Source organism: Lampetra planeri, chromosome 1 (assembly GCF_965212315.1).
Source record: "Lampetra planeri chromosome 1, kcLamPlan1.2.h2, whole genome shotgun sequence".
NCBI classification, from domain to species: domain Eukaryota; kingdom Metazoa; phylum Chordata; class Hyperoartia; order Petromyzontiformes; family Petromyzontidae; genus Lampetra; species Lampetra planeri.
The window spans coordinates 17,363,613-17,386,670 of NC_136107.1; the positions used below are offsets into that span (position 1 = coordinate 17,363,613).

General features: G+C 53.0%; 1 long non-coding RNA gene across 1 annotated transcript in view; it reads left to right on the forward strand.

The window, feature by feature from the left end:
* Nucleotides 1-634: 634 nt before the first annotated feature.
* The window catches only part of LOC144719284 (uncharacterized), a 48,377-nt gene continuing 25,953 nt past the window's right edge, over nucleotides 635-23,058 (forward strand). Inside the window, exon 1 of the long non-coding RNA XR_013585578.1 lies at nucleotides 635-761. This is a non-coding gene — a long non-coding RNA (uncharacterized LOC144719284). The remainder of the gene's footprint in view (nucleotides 762-23,058) is intronic.

The window sequence follows — 23,058 nt, forward strand, 5'->3', positions numbered from 1 at the left end:
CCTAGGTGTAAAATACACGACCTGCCACTGTTTATGTATGGTATTGACAGTGCCCCTCTTAGAGTCCAGTCGCACAAAACACCTGAAGTGGATGTTGCCTCCCCTGAGTTTATCATTCATAACGGCAAGGAACATACAGCTGCTAGGTGTGTCAGGTTACGTGCAATCATCCGCAGGCGATACTGGAGATGGTGGCTCGTGACTAACAACATATACCAGAGCAGAGAGTTTACAGCACCGCTAGACCCAGACGTTGCCTCTGTAAATTGTTAACCAGACTGACCCGGTAGAATCCAACACGTTTGAGGCGACATTCCCTTTAGTTCGTTATTCAAGCCAACACAAGACCTGATATTGGGGTGGGGGGAAACATTTGGAGTGATTTAATTTACTCGAAAGTAAATCCAATCCATCTCGGTGGAACACTCAAGATTGTTTTGCCACCAGTGCCACCCAGTGGCTGTTTGGAAAACTAAAAATAAATAATAGCAGTTACGTACGTACAGTGAGGGAAAAAACGTATTTGATCCCCTGCTGATTTTGTACGTTTGTCCACTGACAAATAAATGATCAGTCTATAATTTTAATGGAAGGTTTATTTGAACAGTGAGGGACAGAATAACAACAACAAAAATCCAGAAAAACGCATGTCAAAATTGTTATAAATTGATTTGCATTTTAATGAGGGAAATAAGTATTTGACCCCTCTGCAAAACATGACTTAGTACTTTGTGGCAAAACCCTTGTTGGCAATCACAGAGGTCAGACGTTTCTTGTAGTTGGCCACCAGGTTTGCACACATCTCAGGAGGGATTTTGTCCCACTCATCTTTGCAGATCTTCTCCAAGTCATTAAGGTTTCGAGGCTGACGTTTGGCAACTCGAACCTTCAGCTCCCTCTGGAGACTGGCTAGGCCACTCCAGGACCGTAATGTGCTTCTTCTTGAGCCACTCCTTTGTTGCCTTGGCCGTGTGTTTTGGGTCATTGTCATGCTGGAATACCCATCCACGACCCATTTTCAATGCCCTGGCTGAGGGAAAGAGGTTCTCACCCAAGATTGGACGGTACATGGCCCCGTCCATCGTCCCTTTGATGCGGTGAAGTTGTCGTGTCCCCTTAGCAGAAAAACACCCCCAAAGCATAATGTTTCCACCTCCATGTTTGACGGTGGCGATGGTGTTCTTGGGGTCATAGGCAGCATTCCTCCTCCTCCAAACACGGCGAGTTGAGTTGCTGCCAAAGAGCTCAATTTTGGTCTCATCTGACCACAACACTTTCACCCAGTTGTCCTCTGAATCATTCAGATGTTCATTGGCAAACTTCATACGGGCATGTATATGTGCTTTCTTGAGCAGTGGGACCTTGCGGGCGCTGCAGGATTTCAGTCCTTCACGGCGTAGCGTGTTACCAACTGTTTTCTTGGTGACTATGGTCCCAGCTGCCTTGAGATCATTGACAAGATCCTCCCGTGTAGTTCTGGCCTGATTCCTCACCGTTCTCATGATCATTGAAACTCCACGAGGTGAGATCTTGCATGGAGCCCCAGGCCGAGGGAGATTGACAGTTCTTGTGTGTTTCTTCCATTTGCGAATAATCGCACCAACTGTTGTCACCTTCTCACTAAGCTTCTTGGCGATGGTCTTGTAGCTCATTCCAGCCTTGTGTAGGTCTACAATCTCGTCCCTGACATCTTTGGAGAGCTCTTTGGTCTTGGCCATGGTGGAGAGTTTGGAATCTGATTGATTGATTGCTTTTGTGAACAGGTGTCTTTTATACAGGTAACAAGCTGAGATTAGGAGCACTCCCTTTAAGAGTGTGCTCCTAATCTCAGCTCGTTACCTGTGTAATAAAGGACTCGATCCTGGGTCTGTCTCCGTTGTCCTTTATTCTGGTTCTTACACTTGTCCCACACGGCCCTCGCTCAGAGCTCTCCCCTTGGCAGCTCCATAGCTGCCCTCGCTCCCGTAGCCTCCACACCTCTGCAGCTCCGCTGCAGAATCCCCTGTGCAGTCTTCCGGCTGCCCTCACTGCAGCTCTACCGCTGCCCTCACTGCAGCTCCACCGCTGCCCGTCGTTCCTCCGTGCTTGGTCACTGCTGGCCGACGGTGCCAAGTCTTACTCTCCGTGTGTGTGGCGATCTCGCCACTCCCCGACCTCCACCCTGCGTGGCCTCACTCTAACTCTATCTCCCACACTCTCCCGTCTCTTCCGGTATCTCTCCCTTAAGACCTCACCCCTCTCTCACACGTGACCTAACTCCTCCCCCCCATGACGTCATATCCACGAAGCCGTTTACGCCCGCATTACACCACCCTCCCCCGTAGAGAAAATCCAGCCGACCTCGGCTGAACAATAACGAGACAAGTAATGCGAGCGAACACAACCATCACACATTCAAGGACAACGAAGCATACAATAATTATAACAACAACAACAAAACACAACAGTAAAAATCAACGAAATGTAAGGGACTTTGAGCGCGTTCGGGTCGCCGGTCCGTCCCGGACGGGCGGCGGCCCTCCAGCAGACCGGGAACGTGACGGGGTTTTAGGAGCGACAGGATGAAGTCCTCCTGTCGCTATTGGAGGCCCGTCAACGTCCCGGTCCCGTGTCCCTGAAGGCCCAGCGTCGGGGGTGCGTCGCGATCGTGTCTGCGACGGGGTCGGAAGGGCGGCGGGGCTTGGAGTCCCCGCAGCCGTGGTAGGCACACCCCGAGCAGAGTCTCCTGTCTCCAGCAATGTCACGGCCGGCTTGTCTGTCCTGGAGGATCCTTCCGTGGCACGTCCGCTGACGAGGCCTCCTGCTGGGGCGGACCCAGGACGCGGGCCCAGCAGTCCTTAGCGTAATGGACTTTACGACCGCAGCGGAAGTAGTCGATGTTGTTGCGCCACGCCGCAGGCACCCCGTCCCGACGCTCCCGTGGCGGCGGCGCAGATCGCGGCCCCGGCGTACTGCGGGCCGACCACTGAGCAGAGGCGGCTGTCAGCTCCTGCGGGCCCCCCCCCGTCAGGAACGTACACCGCCTTCTTGGGATCCCAACCCGCGGCACCTCCTTCGACGATGGGCCCCCCCGTCCATGCCGTGACTTGCTTCCAACGGCGCAGGTTGAACTGGGCATCAAGACATTTAGCGGCCGCCCGGGATGTGAGCTTTTCATGGCCACACACCGGCATAGGAATCCCCAAATCCCGGGACAGCTTGAGCATCTTACCCAAGATGAGAGGTTCGAGCAGGTCAGGCTCCGTCTCCGGGTATGCAGCCATGGCCAACTCCAATACTGCACCCCTGTATGCCACCGGCGACTCCTCGGGTGCTCGCTGACGTTGAACAAACGGGCGATGAGCATCATCCGGTGGCTCATATGCATCTGCCATCTCGTCGAAAACTCCTCTCAATGTTTTCTTCTTCTCGGCCTTTATAGAGCGGAAGAATCTCACCGACTCGTCATCGAGAAGAGTCGGTAAAACCTCCAATGCCTCAGCGTCCGTCCATCTTGCTGAGCGTACTGCCGCCAGAAATCTGCAGGCGAAAGCACTCCAATCGCCCCCGATGGAGAATTCTTTGACGGTCGTGAGATGACGACTGCGACTCCTTGTTGCACCGTCCTCAGCCGATGAGTCACCAGGCGGCATATTCAAAATGGCGTCGCATCGCAACGTGTTCAAGATGGCGGCCTCTCGCCGCGGAGAGCGCAAGATGGCGGCTTCCCGCCGTTCTTCTCCTGCCACGCCCAAGATGGCGTCTTCTTGCCGCGTGGCCAATGGCGCCGACAGCGGAGGCAAGGCAGCGACCTGCGGACCTCCATCGGCTCTCCCCAACGCCGTCCTCGGCGTGACGAGCTCGCACAATTGCGCGAGCACGATTTTCAGTGTCTCCAGCTGCGCCGCCATCTGCGTCCATCGCCAATCCGCGTCCTCTGGTGCAGACGGGTCCACCGACGCGGCGACATCTTGGACTCCCGGACCCGCACTTGTTCCCACATGGATCTCCTCCTCCATCGCAGGCAGGTCGACCGCCCGAGGAAGGTCGTCGTCGTCGGATGATGTAGCAGATGATGGCGCAGGAATATTCTTTCTTCTGAGCTGTTTTGACATGCCGTTTCACTTCTGACACCAGTGTAATAAAGGACTCGATCCTGGGTCTGTCTCTGTTGTCCTTTATTCGGGTTCTTACACTTGTCCCACACGGCCCTCGCTCAGAGCTCTCCCCTTGGCAGCTCCATAGCTGCCCTCGCTCCCGTAGCCTCCACACCTCTGCAGCTCCGCTGCAGAATCCCCTGTGCAGTCCTCCGGCTGCCCTCACTGCAGCTCCACCGCTGCCCTCACTGCAGCTCCACCGCTGCCCGTCGTTCCTCCGTGCTTGGTCACCGCTGGCCGATGGTGCCAAGTCTTACTCTCCGTGTGTGTGGCGATCTCGCCACTCCCCGACCTCCGCCCTGCGTGGCCTCACTCTAACTCTATCTCCCACACTCTCCCGTCTCTTCCGGTATCTCTCCCTTAAGACCTCACCCCTCTCTCACACGTGACCTAACTCCTCCCCCCCATGACGTCATATCCGCGAAGCCGTTTATGCCCGCATTACACCTGTATAAAAGACTCCTGGGAGCCAGAAATCTTTCTGATTGAGAGGGGGTCAAATACTTATTTCCCTCATTAAAATGCAAATCAATTTATAACATTTTTGACATGTTGTTGTTATTCTGTCTCTCACTGTTCAAATAAACCTACCATTCAAATTATAGACTGATCATTTCTTTGTCAGTGGGCAAACGTACAAAATCAGCAGGGATCAAATACTTTTTTCTCTCACTGTACCATTGAAAGTCCTAGATTTGACCTCGTGCCATGCTATAGCGGCGCAACACACACACACCTGTTGTACACCTTGACAAAAAAGTTCATCACATTTAAACACTAAGTTTTTAGGAACGAGCTGGATGAAAGCAAATAATGCGAAGTTTATTGAGAACGCCTTCATCCAGCGGTGGATAGATCAAGGATAATTGATGCTGATTTTGTGCACAAAGTCTCAAATCAAAGTTCCTCTCCTCTTGAACAAGAAATGACATGGCTCGTATCTTTGATGATAGCTCTCAGCCAGCAATAGACATTTGAAATTGGCACTGCATCATTCTCCCCACAGGGTTCATGCTCTAACTATATATTTTTACTATCTGGAAGTACCCGGCGTTGCCCGGTTGAAAAATATACTTTAAAACTCCTCTTAAAAACTTAACATATATGTAGTATCTTCAATAATGGCGGGAGACGACTTGACGGAGCAGCACTCTTTATTCACAACGGTTGCACACGTAACAGTCCCAACTGAGATAACACCTATGTCACACGTGCCTGACTCGGCCACGCACTCCGGCTTCCCCGTGGGGTATGCGCACCTAACTCTGCCTCGACTCAGGCTCTCCGGTTACGCTCTCCCCACGGGAAGCTCTCAGGCCCCTACGCACTCTCGGCTCGGGCCGCACTCAGTCTCTCCCGTAGGGTACGCGTGCCTATCTCTGCCTCGACTCAGGCTCTCCGGCTACGCTCTCCCCACGGGGAGCTATCAAACCCCTCTTGTCAGACCACGGGTCTCAACCACTGGGCTACACAGCCCGAGCCCTTACAAGGGCGTCGGACCGTGAATCCCAAGGCCTCGCCTCTGAGCCTGTCAGAACCCCGGCCCTGACAAGGGCAGCGGGGCTAGGGGTCCCAGGGCCTATCTCTTCCTCCGTCTTCTCTCTTCACTGGTTACCAACTCCCCGAGTGCCCGCGCGTATCGCCCTACATAGCCCTCCGCTCCCGAGGGGGCGGAGCCTATGCGGACCGCGATGCGAGCACCCACTCGATGTAACCAATCACCGCGCGCTGCCTCACGATCCCTCCTGCCAGCGCGTATCACCACTACATCACCCCCTCCCACATAGCACGCAGCCGGCCCGGCTGCTAAAAAAACCCCACTCCACATGTGCGCCCCGTAACATGAACACAACGTAACACAACACAACGCAACACAACACAATAACCGTGAACATTAACCAGTAATAACAAGGAACCTATGTACAAACCGACGAGTAACTCAATAAATTTTTTTTTTCTGTAAGACCGACGTGTCCAGAGTCTCCTTGACCCCCTGTCCCACCCCCCCCCCCCCGCTCGCCCCTTGAACGGAACAATAGAGCAGGCGGACGGACGGGGAACGCTGTGACGAGACGATCCGGCCGAACCGTCCCGCACCCCCCCCTCATTTATTCAGTCATAAAAAGTGGCGCGACCTAGCGCGAGTCCGCCTGGCTGGTCCGTCGTACGGGACGGGACGTTGTCGATTGTCCGGTGGCTCCGGCAGCCCCGGGAGGCATGCAGCAGGCCTGGAAGAGCCGCTCGTGACTTGGGGATCCGGTCACCGCCGGTCGGCAGCCGTCAGTTCCGAGACACCTGGGAGCGGATCAGGCGAAGACATGTGAGGATCAGGCGGAGACATTTCCCTCCCCGAGTCGCCGGTCACATGACATGCTCGGTCCTCATGACATAAAGGAAGGCCATATGGTGGCGAAAATGGTTTCAGCCGGGAGGGGTGAACGTACCAACGGCGCTTTCCCCATTTTATCTGAGCACACTGTGGTCGTGCAACCCGCACGACCTTCACGGGTCCCCGCCACGGCCTCAGTAATTTAGGAGACGTAGCCAACGGCGCATGAGGGCAGTGCAGCCAGGCCCTATCACCCGGTTTCCAATCGTGCACGTACACCTTCCGTGCACGCAAGCGCTCGTTAGCGATTTGGCGAGACCTCGAATTCAGCCGTGCAGCCTCCCGTGCCTCGGCCAGTTTCGCAATGTTAAATTTAATATAGTCGGCCAACTTGGAATTAGACCGCGGCACGGAAAGCCCCAGCTGGGTCTCCATGGGCGGATCGGCCTCCCGACCGTACATCAGATAAAATGGGGAAAATCCCGTAGCTGCATGGGGGGCCAACCTGTACGCGGCGAGGACACCCGGGACCTGCAAGGCCCAGTCAACCTGTGCCTCGCACACCTGCTGGCACAACATGGAAGTTATAGTTCTGTGGAGTCGCTCCACCATCCCATCAGTCTGTGGGTGGTACGGGGAGGTACGCACCTTTTTTGTACCCAAAAGGTCGCACACCTCATGCAGCAATTTGCTCGAAAAATTCTTCCCCTGGTCGGTCAGCAATCGTTCGGGAGCACCCTTGTCCAAGACGTAGCCCTGGACAAAGGCGTCCGCCACGGCCGCCGCCGACTGGTTGGCAAGTGGCCACGCCATAGGCCACCGAGTGAAGTATTCCACACCAACCAGTAGGTACTTGTTACCCCTAGGCATCACCAGAAAAGGCCCCAAGATATCTAGCGCAACGAGCTCGTTCATGCGCGAAACCTGAATGGACTGCAGCGGCGGATTAGGCGCAACGGGCGGTGGTTTCCGTTGAGCGCAGCCCACACACCCCTTCAGTATGTTGACCACATCGCTCCCCATCCCCGGCCAATAATAGTCCCGCTGGAGCAGAGCGAGCGTTTTGTTTACTCCCAGATGCAAGAGGCGTTCGTGTGCGGCCAGAACAACTTTGCCCCGCATAGCGGAGGGCACGACGAGTGCGTGCCGCCGGGACATATTGTCCCATCTCATTAGCAGGCCCTGTTTAAGCAGCCAGGAGCTGGCTCTCTTCTGACCCTCCTTGGGACCCCCCACCCTACGACGCAACGCAAGTAGGGAGCTGTCAGCCATCTGGAGTCGGCCCCACTCAACGAGAGACAGTGAAAGTAGCGAGTCCCCGCCCGCAAGAGTAGCGGGAACATCGACCAGCGGAGCATTTGCGGCTGCGACCAACTCACCCTCGGGGACAGCGACATGCGGTTTACAGCGCGCCGACCCCATAAAACACGCACATTCGGAACGAGGCGACAATCGCGACAGGGCATCCGCGTTGGTGTGGCGCAACCCCTTACGGTAAGTGGTCGTAAATTGATAGTCCTGGAGGACCTCCAACCACCTCTGGCCCGAGGGTTGGGCGACCCGCAATGCGTACTGAAGTGCCGCATGGTCAGTATGGACCGTAAAATGACGACCGTAGAGATACGGTCTAAATTGTTGTACAAAAAAAACAATAGCCAGTAACTCGCGACGGGTCACACAGTAGCGCTGTTCGGCTGGCGATAAAACCCTGCTACCGTAGGCGACCACCCGTTCGACTCCCCCGACCACCTGTGAGAGCACCCCCCCAATGCCTGTGTTACTGGCATCCGTATCCAGCAGGAAGGGTCTCGTAAAATCAGGGTAACACAAGGGCGGGGCACCCACCAAGGCGTCCCGAAGGGAGCAGAACGCGGCCTCCTCCTCTGGCCCCCAGCGAAACCTGACCCCTTTGGCCGTCAGAGCATGCAAGGGTTTGGCTATGGTGGCGAAATGCTCAACGAATCGACGGTAGTAGGAAGCAAACCCAATGAAACTGCGGACCTCAGTAACCGACATGGGCGTCGGCCATGAACTGACGCAGTTCGTCTTCGCAGGATCGGTGGAGATCCCCGAAGAGTCGACAATGTGGCCTAAGTACCGTACGGATTCCCGAAGCAGGTGGCATTTAGCCGGTTTAAACTTTAACTTAGCCGACCGCATCCTCAGAAACACCGCCCTTAATCGTTGGAGGTGTTCCTCGAAAGTCCTACTGAAAACGATGACGTCGTCAAGGTAAATTAAGCAGGTATCCCATTGCAGACCTGACAGAACCAATTCCATAAGGCGCGGAAACGTCGCGGGAGCAGAATGTAGTCCCATGGGCAACCGATTAAATTGGAACAGGCCCACAGGAGTCCGGAATGCGGTCTTAGGTTTTGACTCATCGTCGAGTGGCAATTGCCAGAATCCCGACAGTAAGTCTAGCGTCGAAAAATACCGCGCCCCAGCTAACGCATCCAGAGACTCATCCATTCTGCGGAGCGGATACGCATCAGCCACGGAGATCTTATTAAGGCGATGGAAATCAACGCAAAAGCGCAAGGACCCATCTTGTTTTTTAACCAGAACGATGGGTGCTCCCCACGGACTGGATGAGTGCGAAATGATGTCGGCGGTTAGCATGTCATTGACGGCCGATTGAACGTGTTCCTTTTCAGTTGGACTCAACCGGAAGGGATTCTGCCGAACTGGTGCCGCATCACCCATTTCAATGTGGTGGCGTAACAGGTCCGTGCACCCAATATCATATTTGTGCGTGCTGAACACATCAGAGAATTCGATCAGCAGAGCGCGCAGTGCACCCAACTGCACACTTGACAAATGACTGGAGCCCGCACACAGCGAGTCCAACCACTGCAGGTCATTCCCTGATTGAAGTTCCTGTGCCGGGACGGGATCAACATGCGCAATAAGCCGCTCGTCCGCAGGGAGCGGTGCCGCGTGAGCAAGCACGGTGCCCTGCGGAATAACGGCCGGCCGCGAACCCGCGTTCAAAACCATGACGAACGGGTCCCCGTCAGCCTGTACCAACATCTGAGCCACCGCCAAGTCCAGACCCCCTACAGCTCTGTTCGACGGACCCAAAAGCACGCCCTGCCCCGCAGTCTCCCCACCCAATGGCTTCCGCAACCGGAGGGGTATCAACATCTGCGAACCCGGGTGTACGTGCACCGTATGGGTCGCTAGCGCTTGGACCGTCGCACAAGCTGTCCGCAATTTAGTAGGGTTAGACAAAAAGGAAATACGGCGACCCGATGGCAGCTCGATACAACCTTGATCAACAAGAATTTTAATGGGCATTTTAGCCAAAAGTCTGTACCCAACAGACATGGAACCGCTAGGGAAGAAGAGACCAAAACAGGTCCCGATAATTTAAAATCCCCTATGCAAATGCTCGCCCGAATCTGGCTGACAATGCCCAACGAGCCCCCATTTGCCGCGTAACATGGCACGTCTACCAGGAGCAGAGGCCGACATTGGACGGGGAGAATGTTGTAAATAAGGTCAGAGATGATAGTCGCTGACGCGCCCGTGTCCACCAGCACCCTGACTTCGATACCGTCTATAAATCCCGTAACCACAGACGCCCCGGCCGACGCGGCCACCATCCTGTGGCCCAACTCGGACCATTCAATTTCTCCCGGCCCGCGTACGAACCCCCCTTTCCGAACCGAACCCCCGGCCCCCATGCGCACCTCCTCAGCCGCGAAGCGGCGGCCTATGTGTGACGTGTATGCGGACCGAGCATGTGTAGTGCCGCGACTTGCCGGGGGTAGTTGGGAGGACTTGGGCCCTTGGTCGTCGTCCGGTCGAGGTCCCGCGGCACGCTGACGTGGAGCGCGGCACCCGGACGCCACGTGGCCGCGAAGGCCGCAGTTGTAGCACGTGACGAGGGACGTCGCAGGTCTCGGTTGCTCCAGCTTGCGGGTCGATCGCAGAGGCGAACGACCCCCCGACCTCCAATCCCCCGGCCGCGCCGTAGCGAATGCCTCCTGCCATGGGCGGCTGACCTGAGGTTCGGTGTCCACCGGGGCAGGAGCTGAGACCGCGGCAGAAGCGCAGACGACCGCCTGTTTCCGTTTTAGGACCTCATGCGCCTGGATGCTCGTTGCAACCCGCAACGAACAAATGTCCACCTCGTCCGCCGTGTTGATGGGGACCCCCAGGTCCTGAGCCAGCATCAGCAGCTGTTCCAATACCATGGCGTCCTGCCCCTCCTCGTCCATGCGAGGGAAGGCGGCGTCCGCGAGAGCTAGCAGCGCTGTGCAGGATGCGAGCACCGTCTCCGTGTCCCCCTTCCATCGCCCGTAGAAATGGTGGCGGCAGGCGGAGGGTGGACCATACACCTTGGCCATGAGGCCCAGCGCGGCCTTGAGCGTGGAGCGGGCCGACCTCGGAGCGGACCTGAAGGCCGCGAGCGCGTTGTCGTCCAGCATCGCAGGCAGTGCCCGTAGCGCCGTAGCGTCGGACCACCCCGACATCTCCTGATGGGCAAGGAATCTCCGCTGGAAGGCGCCCCAGTCACCCCCTTCGGCTTTGAAGGCCGTCAGCGCGGGAAGTCGCTGCTGAAAAACCATGTCGTCCTCCGACAGGTGATTTTCCCGCGCCACGTCGTCGGTATGTGAAATGGCTGCCCCTATCACGGGCAGTTGATGGCCGCCCGTAGCGCATGCTGATGACGTGAGTGGCAGAGAGTGGAGGTCCCCGGCCATGTGTTGCTCGCGATTCCCGCCAAATGACGGCAGCTCGGTAAAAATGGCGCCATTTTGAAAGTCCTTGGCGCGCAGCACATTTTGGCGAGAATCTCCCACGCGGCCCCTCTCGGCGTCCGTCGACGTCCTTCCTCCTCCCGACGTGGTGATCTCCGCCAGGATGGACGCCACGGCAAGTAGCAGCTCCGCCAGACGAGAGTGTGCGTCGTGGAGTCCGGTGTCGGACCCCAGCGGATCGTCGGGCGCCCGTGAAGGGTCCTGCGGCGTCGGCATCTCCTCCTCCTCTTCTCCCGATGCTCGCTGTCCCGAATCGTCGTGGTCGTCCTCCCGGTCCCGCTCGTGAGTCCGATGAGTCTTCCTTGTATCCATGACTTGAAGACAGGTTCACTTCTGACGCCAGTTGTAGTATCTTCAATAATGGCGGGAGACGACTTGACGGGGCAGCACTCTTTTTTCACAACGGTTGCACACGTAACAGTCCCAACCGAGATAACACCTATATCACACGTGCCTGACTCGGCCACGCACTCCGTCTTCCCCGTGGGGTACACGCACCTAACTCTGCCTCGACTCAGGCTCTCCGGTTACGCTCTCCCCACGGGAAGCTCTCAAGCCCCTACACACTCTCGGCTCGGGCCGCACTCAGTCTCTCCCGTAGGGTACGCGTGCCTATCTCTGCCTCGACTCAGGCTCTCCGGCTACGCTCTCCCCACGGGGAGCTATCAGACCCCTCTTGTCAGACCATGGGTCTCGATCACTGGGCTACACAGCCCGAGCCCTTACAAGGGCGTCGGACCGTGAATCCCAAGGCCTCGCCTCTGAGCCTCTCAGTACCCCGGCCCTTACAAGGGCAGCGGGGCTCGGGGTCCCAGGGCCTATCTCTTCCTCCGTCTTCTTTCTTCACTGGTTACCAACTCCCCGAGTGCCCGCGCGCATCGCCCTACATAGCCCTGTGCTCCCGAGGGGGCGGAGCCTATGCAGACCGCGATGCGAGCACCCACTCGATGTAACCAATCACCGCGCGCTGCCTCATGATCCCTCCTGCCAGCGCGTATCACCACTACATATACATAAGGAAATACAAAAAAGTGTAATGTATGTAAAAAGTATTTGCCTATCAATTTTATGTGTTTTAGGAGAATACAACAGTGTAAGAAATTTATTTCTAGTCCCCGCTGGCGATGTTTACTACACATCGCAGCAGTTTCTCATTTGAAGCTGATTCGACGTAGGGGAGGCTCAGGACCAGTTCAGATAATCGTCACCAGTGTCGGCCGTGAGTGGAAATCGAACTCAAGTCGCCGGGTTCCTGGTGCAGCATGCTTACCGCTACACCAGCGTCACCCACACACATCAACTTACACACACACACACATCAACACACACACATCAACTTACACACACACGCACATCAACACACACACATCAACTTACACACACACGTATCGACTTTCACACACACACAGCGACTTACACACACACATGGACTCACACACAAACATCGACGTACACACACGCACATCAACACACACATCAACTTACACACACACGTATCGACTTACACACACACATAGCGACTTACACACACACATCGACTCACATATATATTGACCGACAGACATCGACTCACACACATCCACTGAGACACACACACATGGACTTACACACACACATCGACTCTCACACACACACACATTGACTCACACACACATACACATCGCCTCACACACACATACATTGACTCACACACACATCGACTCACACATATATCGACCGACACACATCGACTCACACACACACATCGACTTACATACACACATCGACTAACACACATACATACATCGACACACACACTTCGACTTACACAGGCACAAATCGACTCACACACACAGACATATCGACTCTAACACACACACGTGGACTTACACACACACAATTGTGAAGATCACACGTTAATTTATTTATTGCTTTTTATTAATTCAGGTAAACCTCACCGAGACTTCTCAGAAGTGTCCAGCATGAGTATATAGGGAAAGACCTACCACGGGTATATGGCTTCATTGGGAAAAAGCCCGAGAACCTGGAGAATATCCACCACACATACAAGGGGTAAATATTTACACCGAATAACAATGAAAGCTCTACTCTACGTGTTAGCACTAAGATGTGTTCATCCTTCAGTCACAGCTCCTGCAGCAACACTGCCAGGCTCAAGCAGGTACCCAACGTTGGGTCAACATTGGCATGTGTATATGTTGACCTTCTTTCGCACCGTACATAACCAATCGTGTTTACCTCCAATGAGATTGGACCCACTGGACCAATGTTGGCCCGACGTTGGCCCACCACTGGTCCAATGATCCATGTTTACTGGGTTAAAGATTAAACGTGATAAGGCTATCTCTGCATCCTGAGTGTTGTCTTGGGGGTTTGGGGGCAGGCGGAGTATCAGCTGGCGCGGGTTGAGGTGCGTGCCGAAGGAGAAGCAGTTCCCGCTGCCTCCCGCAATGAAGATGTGGCTCTCATGGTCCTTTCCGTCACCACCACCACAACCACAGCCGCCACCGCTATCCCACCGCTCCACAGCGCTGTGTCCGTGCAGTAGCGCGGGGCTCTCCACGCCGAAATGCAGTCGCAGGAATGGCATTTTAACGGGTGCCACCCCCGAAAAGAAACGGAATAAGCTTAGTGTTTGACGTAAAAAAAACATTTCTTAGCCAATTTTATTTTAAATTGTTATTTCATCACCCCCCACCCCATGTGAAAGAACGGCCTGCAGAAACAGATATCACAGAACTACCATTGAGATCCCTAGATTTGACCTCGTGCCATGCTATAGCGGCGCAACACACAGACACCTATTGTACACCTAGACACAAGAGTTCATCACATTTAAACACTAAGTTTTTAGGTACGAGCTGGATGAAAGCAAATAATGCGAAGTTTATTGAGAACGCCTTCATCCAGCGGTGGACAGATCAAGGATAATTGATGCTGATTTTCTGCCGAAAGTCTGAAATCAAAGTGCCTCTCCTCTTGAACAAGAAATGGAATGACGCGTATCTTTGATGATAGCTCTCAGCCAGCAATAGACATTTCAAATTGGCACTGCATCATTCTCCCCACAGGGATAATGCTCTAACTATATATTATTACTAGCTGGAAGTACCCGGCGTTGCCCGGGCGAAAACGATACTTTAAAACTCCTCTTAAAAACTTGACATATACATAAGGAATACAAAAAGTGTAATGTATGTAAAAAGTATTTGCGTATCAATTTTATGTGCTTAGGAGAATACAACAGTGTAACAATTATTTTTTGCGAGTCCCCGCTGGCGATGTTTACTACACATCGCAGCAGTTTCTCATTTGAAGGTGATTCGACGTAGGGGAGGCTCAGGACCAGTTCAGATAATAGTCATCGGTATCGGCCATGAGTGGAAATCTAACTTGGGTCGCCGGGTTCCTGGTGCAGCATGCTTACCGCTACACCAGCGTCACCCACACACATCATCTTACACACACACATCAACTTACACGCACATCAACTTACACACACACGCACATCAACACACACACTTCAACTTACACACACACGTATCGACTTACACACACACACACACAGCGAATTACAAACACACATGGACTCACACACAAACATCGACGTACACACACACACACATCGACTGAGACACACACACATGGACTTACACACACACATCGACCCTCACACACACACACATTGACTCACATACACATACACATCGACTCACACACACATACATTGACTCACACACACATCGACTCACACATATATCGACCGACGCACATCGACTCACACACACACACATCGACTTACACACACACATCGACTAATACACATACATACATCGACACACACACTTCGACTTACACAGGCACAAATCGACTCACACACACAGACACATCGACTCTAACACACACACGTGGACTTACACACACACAATTGTGAAGATCACACATTAATTTATTTATTGCTTTTTAATAATTCAGGAAAACTTCACCGAGACTTCTCAGAAGTGTCCAGCATGAGTATTTTGGGAAAGACCTACCACGGGTATATGGCTTCATTGGGAAAAAGCCCGAGTACCTCGAGAATATCCACCACACATACAAGGGGTAAATATTTACACCGAATAACAATGAAAGCTCTACTCTACGTGTTAGCACTAAGATGTGTTCATCCTTCAGTCACAGCTCCTGCAGCAACACTGCCAGGCTCAAGCAGGTACCCAACGTTGGGTCAACATTGGCATGTGTATATGTTGACCTTCTTTCGCACCGTACATAACCAATCGTGTTTACCTCCAATGAGATTGGACCCACTGGACCAATGTTGGCCCGACGTTGGCCCACCACTGGTCCAATGATCCATGTTTACTGGGTTAAAGATTAAAGGTGATAAGGCTATCTCTGCATCCTGAGTGTTGTCTTGGGGGTTTGGGGGCAGGCGGAGTATCAGCTGGCGCGGGTTGAGGTGCGTGCCGAAGGAGAAGCAGTTCCCGCTGCCTCCCACAATGAAGATGTGGCTCTCATGGTCCTTTCCGTCACCACCACCTCAACCACAGCCGCCACCGCTATCCCACCGCTCCACAGCGCTGTGTCCGTGCAGTAGCGCGGGGCTCTCCACGCCGAAATGCAGTCGCAGGAATGGCATTTTAACGGGTGCCACCCCCGAAAAGAAACGGAATAAGCTTAGTGTTTGACGTAAAAAAAACATTTCTTAGCCAATTTTATTTTAAATTGTGATTTCATCACCCCCCACCCCATGTGAAAGAACGGCCTGCAGAAACAGATATCACAGAACTACCATTGAGATCCCTAGATTTGACCTCGTGCCATGCTATAGCGGCGCAACACACAGACACCTGTTGTACACCTAGACACAAGAGTTCATCACATTTAAACACTAAGTTTTTAGGTACGAGCTGGATGAAAGCAAATAATGCGAAGTTTATTGAGAACGCCTTCATCCAGCGGTGGACAGATCAAGTATAATTGATGCTGATTTTCTGCCGAAAGTCTGAAATCAAAGTGCCTCTATTCTTGAACAAGAAATGGAATGATGCGTATCTTTGATGATAGCTCTCAGCCAGCAATAGACATTTCAAATTGGCACTGCATCATTCTCCCCACAGGGATAATGCTCTAACTATATATTATTACTAGTTGGAAGTACCCGGCGTTGCCCGGGCGAAAACGATACTTTAAAACTCCTCTTAAAAACTTAACATATACATAAGGAATACAAAAAGTGTAATGTATGTAAAAAGTATTTGCGTATCAATTTTATGTGTTTAGGAGAATACAACAGTGTAACAATTATTTTTTGCGAGTCCCCGCTGGCGATGTTTACTACACATCGCAGCAGTTTCTCATTTGAAGCTGATTCGACGTAGGGGAGGCTCAGGACCAGTTCATATAATAGTCACCGGTGTCGGCCATGAGTGGAAATCTAACTTGGGTCGCCGGGTTCCTGGTGCAGCATGCTTACCGCTACACCAGCGTCACCCACACACATCAACTTACACACACACATCAACTTACACGCACATCAACTTACACACACAACAACAACAACAACCGCCATTCGCCACTAAGTGGCGGTGACGTCACCACGACGCTTGTGCCAGGCCATGTGCACCCTGAGGCCACGTGAAGTGTCGAACGCCCGCTGGCAGGAGGTCACGGGGCAGACCCAGGTGCCACGGGTCGACTGACCGAGATGACCGAGATGACTGGCTGATCCACCACCTGTGCCCCCTACTGTGCCAACTTGCTGTGCTTTAGCCACCCGGCGCTCCGCTCGTTGTTGTGAGCGTCGCTCCTCCGCCCTCCGTTGTTGTTGGAGGGCGACTGCCTCCAACTGCCCAGTAGCGTCCTTCACGAGCCTCCTCCACTGAGGCCGATCTTGACACCGCTGGTACCAGTCATCGGCAAGTCCACTCAGCTCCACGTCCTCCTGTACCACATCACTCCATCTCTTCTCTAGCCCGTGCCGCGCCCGTTTAGCCCCCTCGATCCGGCCGAACAAAAGCTGTTTAGGCATGCGGTGGCTGGGCATGCGGGCTACATGACCCAGCCAACGCAGCCTTGCCTGCCGGAGGAGCTCACTGATGGGACTTTGCCCAGATCTTTCAAGGACTTGTGAGCTCCTCACACAATCCAGCCTGGTTAAACCCAGGATGGATCGTAGGCAGGCCAGCCTAAATGTTTCCAACCGGCGTAGATGCTCCACTAGGGGGGTCCACGTTTCGCAAGCGTAGAGAAGGGAGGGAATGACCGTGGCCGAGAAGACCTGAAGCTTCGTGCGGAGCGACAGACCAGGTAGCTTCCACACAGCGTTACGCAACCGATGAAAAGATATTGCCGCTCGACTGATTCGGAGTGAGACCTCTGCTGATAAACTGGAGCCGGTCATAAGCACACTGCCCAGGTATGGGAAACTCTCCACTCTCTCCACAACTGCCCCATCACCGATTGGGAGTTGTGGGGGTGGAGTGCCCGATGGTACAAAATACCCAGGCAGGTGCTTAGTTTTGGTGGGGCTGATGGTAAGGCCCCACCTCTTGGTGGCACACTCCAGTCTCAGCAGCAGCGTCTCCAACTCCTCTTCTGAATGAGCAGCTATTACCAAATCATCGGCATACATAACGTGGTTGACCAATAGGGAGCCATCCCTTGATCGCACCCGGGCGTCGATCAGCCTCCCATTATATCTGTACCAAATGGTAATTCCCCCGGTACAGCTTTTGAAGGCTTCACGAACTACGCAGTCGAAATAGATGTTAAATAATGTGGGAGCCAGAGGACATCCCTGTCGCACCCCAAGGTGTACAGGGAAAGGCTCCGACTCCCGGCCACGTAGTTTTACCCGGGCCCGCTCACCATCATGAAGGTCCTTAATGATCGTGAGCAGAGGGTCAGGGACTCCGAAAGCACGAAGAACAACCCAGAGCCCAGTCCTACTGATGGTATCATAGGCCTTGACCAGGTCAATAAAGCAGAGATGTAGGTCTTTTTGAAATTCCCTACACCTCTGCTGGAGCAGACGGACAGAAAATATGGCATCTGTGCAGGACCGCCCTTTCCTGAAACCGCATTGGGGCTCCGCAAGCCTCTCCTCAGCGTGCCTAGCAAGGCGATGTTGAATAATCCTTGCCAGGACCTTACCCGGCACACTGAGGAGTGAGATGCCCCTGTAGTTGTTACAGTCGGTACGGTCCCCCTTCTTAAAGAGGGGGACCACCAGGGCATCCTTCCAGTCCTGCGGAACCCGTCCAGTGGTCCAGACTGTTGTTATGATGTCATATAGGGCAGTCTGTGCACAAACGCCACCCTCCCTCAGCATTTCGCTTGGGAGATCATCTCTGCCCGGTGCCTTCCCTGGTCTCAGACTCCGGATCGCCCTCAGTACTTCCTCAACAGCTGGCACCTCAGCCAGCCACTCACAGGGGGTGACCTCTTCCAATATTTGAGGCACCGCAGCCTCAGCAGGGTTATCCCCACTTTGTGCCATGATGTTTTCCTGGCTGAGAGATTTTCCCTCCCCCAGGACCTCGCAGAAATGCTCAGCAAATCTGCAAACCTGTTCCTGGGGGTCGGAGATTGGATCACCGTTTTTTCCTCTAATGATGGTAATAGGTGTGGCGCTGCAGGTTACTTTTTTGATGGAATTAAATAGTGATTTGTGATCGCGGGCCACTGAGGCAGACTCCATCTCCTCAGCAACCCGCGACCACCACCCATCCTTACAGCGCCTTACGGCTCTCCGAACCTCCGAGCGAAGGCTGCGGTAAACCTCCTCATTCTCCGACGTGGGATGCTGTAGGCGATGAGAGTGGGCCTGTCGCTTTTTCTCAATTAACCTGAACACCTCCTCTGTCAGCCAGGGTTTCTGGGGAGGTCTGGACCGCGTACCCAAAGCAGCCATTGCAGCTGCATGAGTCACAGTCTTAAACCTCGCCCATTTACCCTCGACATCAGGTGGAGTGGGGGACGATGCCAACCCCAGCTGCAAGCAATGATGAAATTCTCGCTTGCAACTTTCATCAGCTAGCTGAGACCAGGCCACTTTTGGTTGGAATGGGGTCCTGGGTGTACACCCACCACCGGAGTGGAAGAATGGCAGGCGCATCTTACAGATGACTAGTCGATGGTCAGAGGTCAGATCAGCTCCACGGTAGGTCCTGGTGTCAAGGACATGGGCTCGCATCCGCTGGTCCGTCACTATGTAGTCCAGCAGATGTTCTTGCTTGGACCCGGCATGTATCCATGATGTTGTGTGGATGCGCCGATGCCGGAAGAGCGTGTTGGTAATTACAAGCCCATGGGCTGCACAAAAATCTAGCAGCCTTCTACCGTTATTATTGAGCTGATCTGGCCCATGCCTTCCAATCACTCCAGACCAGGTGCCAGCATCATGACCAACTCGGGCATTGAAGTCACCCAACAAGATGACTCTGTCCCGAGTGGCCACTTTAGCCAGCACCTGTGACAGGAGGTCATAGAAAGCGTCTGACTCATCGGCTTTGCCTGCATCCCTCCACGGATGTTCGTCTTCGGTGGGGGCATAAGTAACCACGACCACCACTCCTCGCCTCTGGTTGATGGGAAGGCGAGCCCAAAGTATCCTGGGGCTTACAGCTTCCCCCACCTCACCGCCACGCTCCCACACCCCCTTCATTCTTTTGTTCAGAAGAAGAGCCACACCCTGTTGTTTGGCATTCTCCTGCCCCGAGTAGAGGACTGTCCACCCCTCATGGTGGCAGGAGCCAGAACCGGTCCACCGGACCTCCTGAATGCCACAGAGATCCAGGCGGTACCGGTCCAGCTCCCGACAGAGGAGTGGCAGGCTCTCCTCCGCAGTGAGCGTTCGAACATTCCACGTGGCCATCCGCAATGGTTTTTCGTTGTTTCTGGAGGAGCCCCGAGGGTGAAAATTCAATCTCCTGGCTCCGCCAAATGGGGTTTGGCCAGGAGACGTCATAAAAGCCTGACCCCCCGGGGCCTCCGGCACAAGCTTATTAATTACAGGTTTATGTTTAATTCGTAGTTTAGTGGTGGTTAATTGAAGGTGGAGGGGTTACCAGCCCCTCGCACCCGTCCAGAGCCCCCGTTTAGCCACTGTGGTGGTCACAGACGCCATGAGGGGAGAGGCCAATGGGCATTGGCCCTCCCCCCACAGCACTGCCCACGACAGTGTTGCCCGTCCGGCACCGCGAGGAGGTAGGAAGTTGTTTTGCCTGACAAACACACACGCACATCAACACACACACTTCAACTTACACACACACGTATCGACTTACACACACACACACACACAGCGAATTACAAACACACATGGACTCACACACAAACATCGACGTACACACACACACACATCGACTGAGACACACACACATGGACTTACACACACACATCGACCCTCACACACACACACATTGACTCACATACACATACACATCGACTCACACACACATACATTGAATCACACACACATCGACTCACGCATATATCGACCGACACACATCGACTCACACACACACACATCGACTTACACACACACATCGACTAATACACATACATACATCGACACACACACTTCGACTTACACAGGCACAAATCGACTCACACACACAGACACATCGACTCTAACACACACACGTGGACTTACACACACACAATTGTGAAGATCACACGTTAATTTATTTATTGCTTTTTAATAATTCAGGAAAACTTCACCGAGACTTCTCAGAAGTTTCCAGCATGAGTATTTTGGGAAAGACCTACCACGGGTATATGGCTTCATTGGGAAAAAGCCCGAGTACCTCGAGAATATCCACCACACATACAAGGGGTAAATATTTACACCGAATAACAATGAAAGCTCTACTCTACGTGTTAGCACTAAGATGTGTTCATCCTTCAGTCACAGCTCCTGCAGCAACACTGCCAGGCTCAAGCAGGTACCCAACGTTGGGTCAACATTGGCATGTGTATATGTTGACCTTCTTTCGCACCGTACATAACCAATCGTGTTTACCTCCAATGAGATTGGACCCACTGGACCAATCTTGGCCCGACGTTGGCCCACCACTGGTCCAATGATCCATGTTTACTGGGTTAAAGATTAAAGGTGATAAGGCTATCTCTGCATCCTGAGTGTTGTCTTGGGGGTTTGGGGGCAGGCGGAGTATCAGCTGGCGCGGGTTGAGGTGCGTGCCGAAGGAGAAGCAGTTCCCGCTGCCTCCCACAATGAAGATGTGGCTCTCATGGTCCTTTCCGTCACCACCACCAAAACCACAGCCGCCACCGCTATCCCACCGCTCCACAGCGCTGTGTCCGTGCAGTAGCGCGGGGCTCTCCACGCCGAAATGCAGTCGCAGGAATGGCATTTTAACGGGTGCCACCCCCGAAAAGAAACGGAATAAGCTTAGTGTTTGACGTAAAAAAAACATTTCTTAGCCAATTTTATTTTAAATTGTGATTTCATCACCCCCCACCCCATGTGAAAGAACGGCCTGCAGAAACAGATATCACAGAACTACCATTGAGATCCCTAGATTTGACCTCGTGCCATGCTATAGCGGCGCAACACACAGACACCTGTTGTACACCTAGACACAAGAGTTCATCACATTTAAACACTAAGTTTTTAGGTACGAGCTTGATGAAAGCAAATAATGCGAAGTTTATTGAGAACGCCTTCATCCAGCGGTGGACAGATCAAGGATAATTGATGCTGATTTTCTGCCGAAAGTCTGAAATCAAAGTGCCTCTCCTCTTGAACAAGAAATGGAATGACGCGTATCTTTGATGATAGCTCTCAGCCAGCAATAGACATTTCAAATTGGCACTGCATCATTCTCCCCACAGGGATAATGCTCTAACTATATATTATTACTAGCTGGAAGTACCCGGCGTTGCCCGGGCGAAAACGATACTTTAAAACTCCTCTTAAAAACTTAACATATACATAAGGAATACAAAAAGTGTAATGTATGTAAAAAGTATTTGCGTATCAATTTTATGTGTTTAGGAGAATACAACAGTGTAACAATTATTTTTTGCGAGTCCCCGCTGGCGATGTTTACTACACATCGCAGCAGTTTCTCATTTGAAGCTTATTCGACGTAGGGGAGGCTCAGGACCAGTTCAGATAATAGTCACCGGTGTCGGCCATGAGTGGAAATCTAACTTGGGTCGCCGGGTTCCTGGTGCAGCATGCTTACCGCTACACCAGCGTCACCCACACACATCAACTTACACACACACATCAACTTACACGCACATCAACTTACACACACACGCACATCAACACACACACTTCAACTTACACACACACGTATCGACTTACACACACACACACACAGCGAATTACAAACACACATGGACTCACACACAAACATCGACGTACACACACACACACATCGACTGAGACACACACACATGGACTTACACACACACATCGACCCTCACACACACACACATTGACTCACATACACATACACATCGACTCACACGCACATACATTGACTCACACACACATCGACTCACACATATATCGACCGACACACATCGACTCACACACACACACATCGACTTACACACACACATCGACTAATACACATACATACATCGACACACACACTTCGACTTACACAGGCACAAATCGACTCACACACACAGACACATCGACTCTAACACACACACGTGGACTTACACACACACAATTGTGAAGATCACACGTTAATTTATTTATTGCTTTTTAATAATTCAGGAAAACCTCACCGAGACTTCTCAGAAGTGTCCAGCATGAGTATTTTGCGAAAGCCCTACC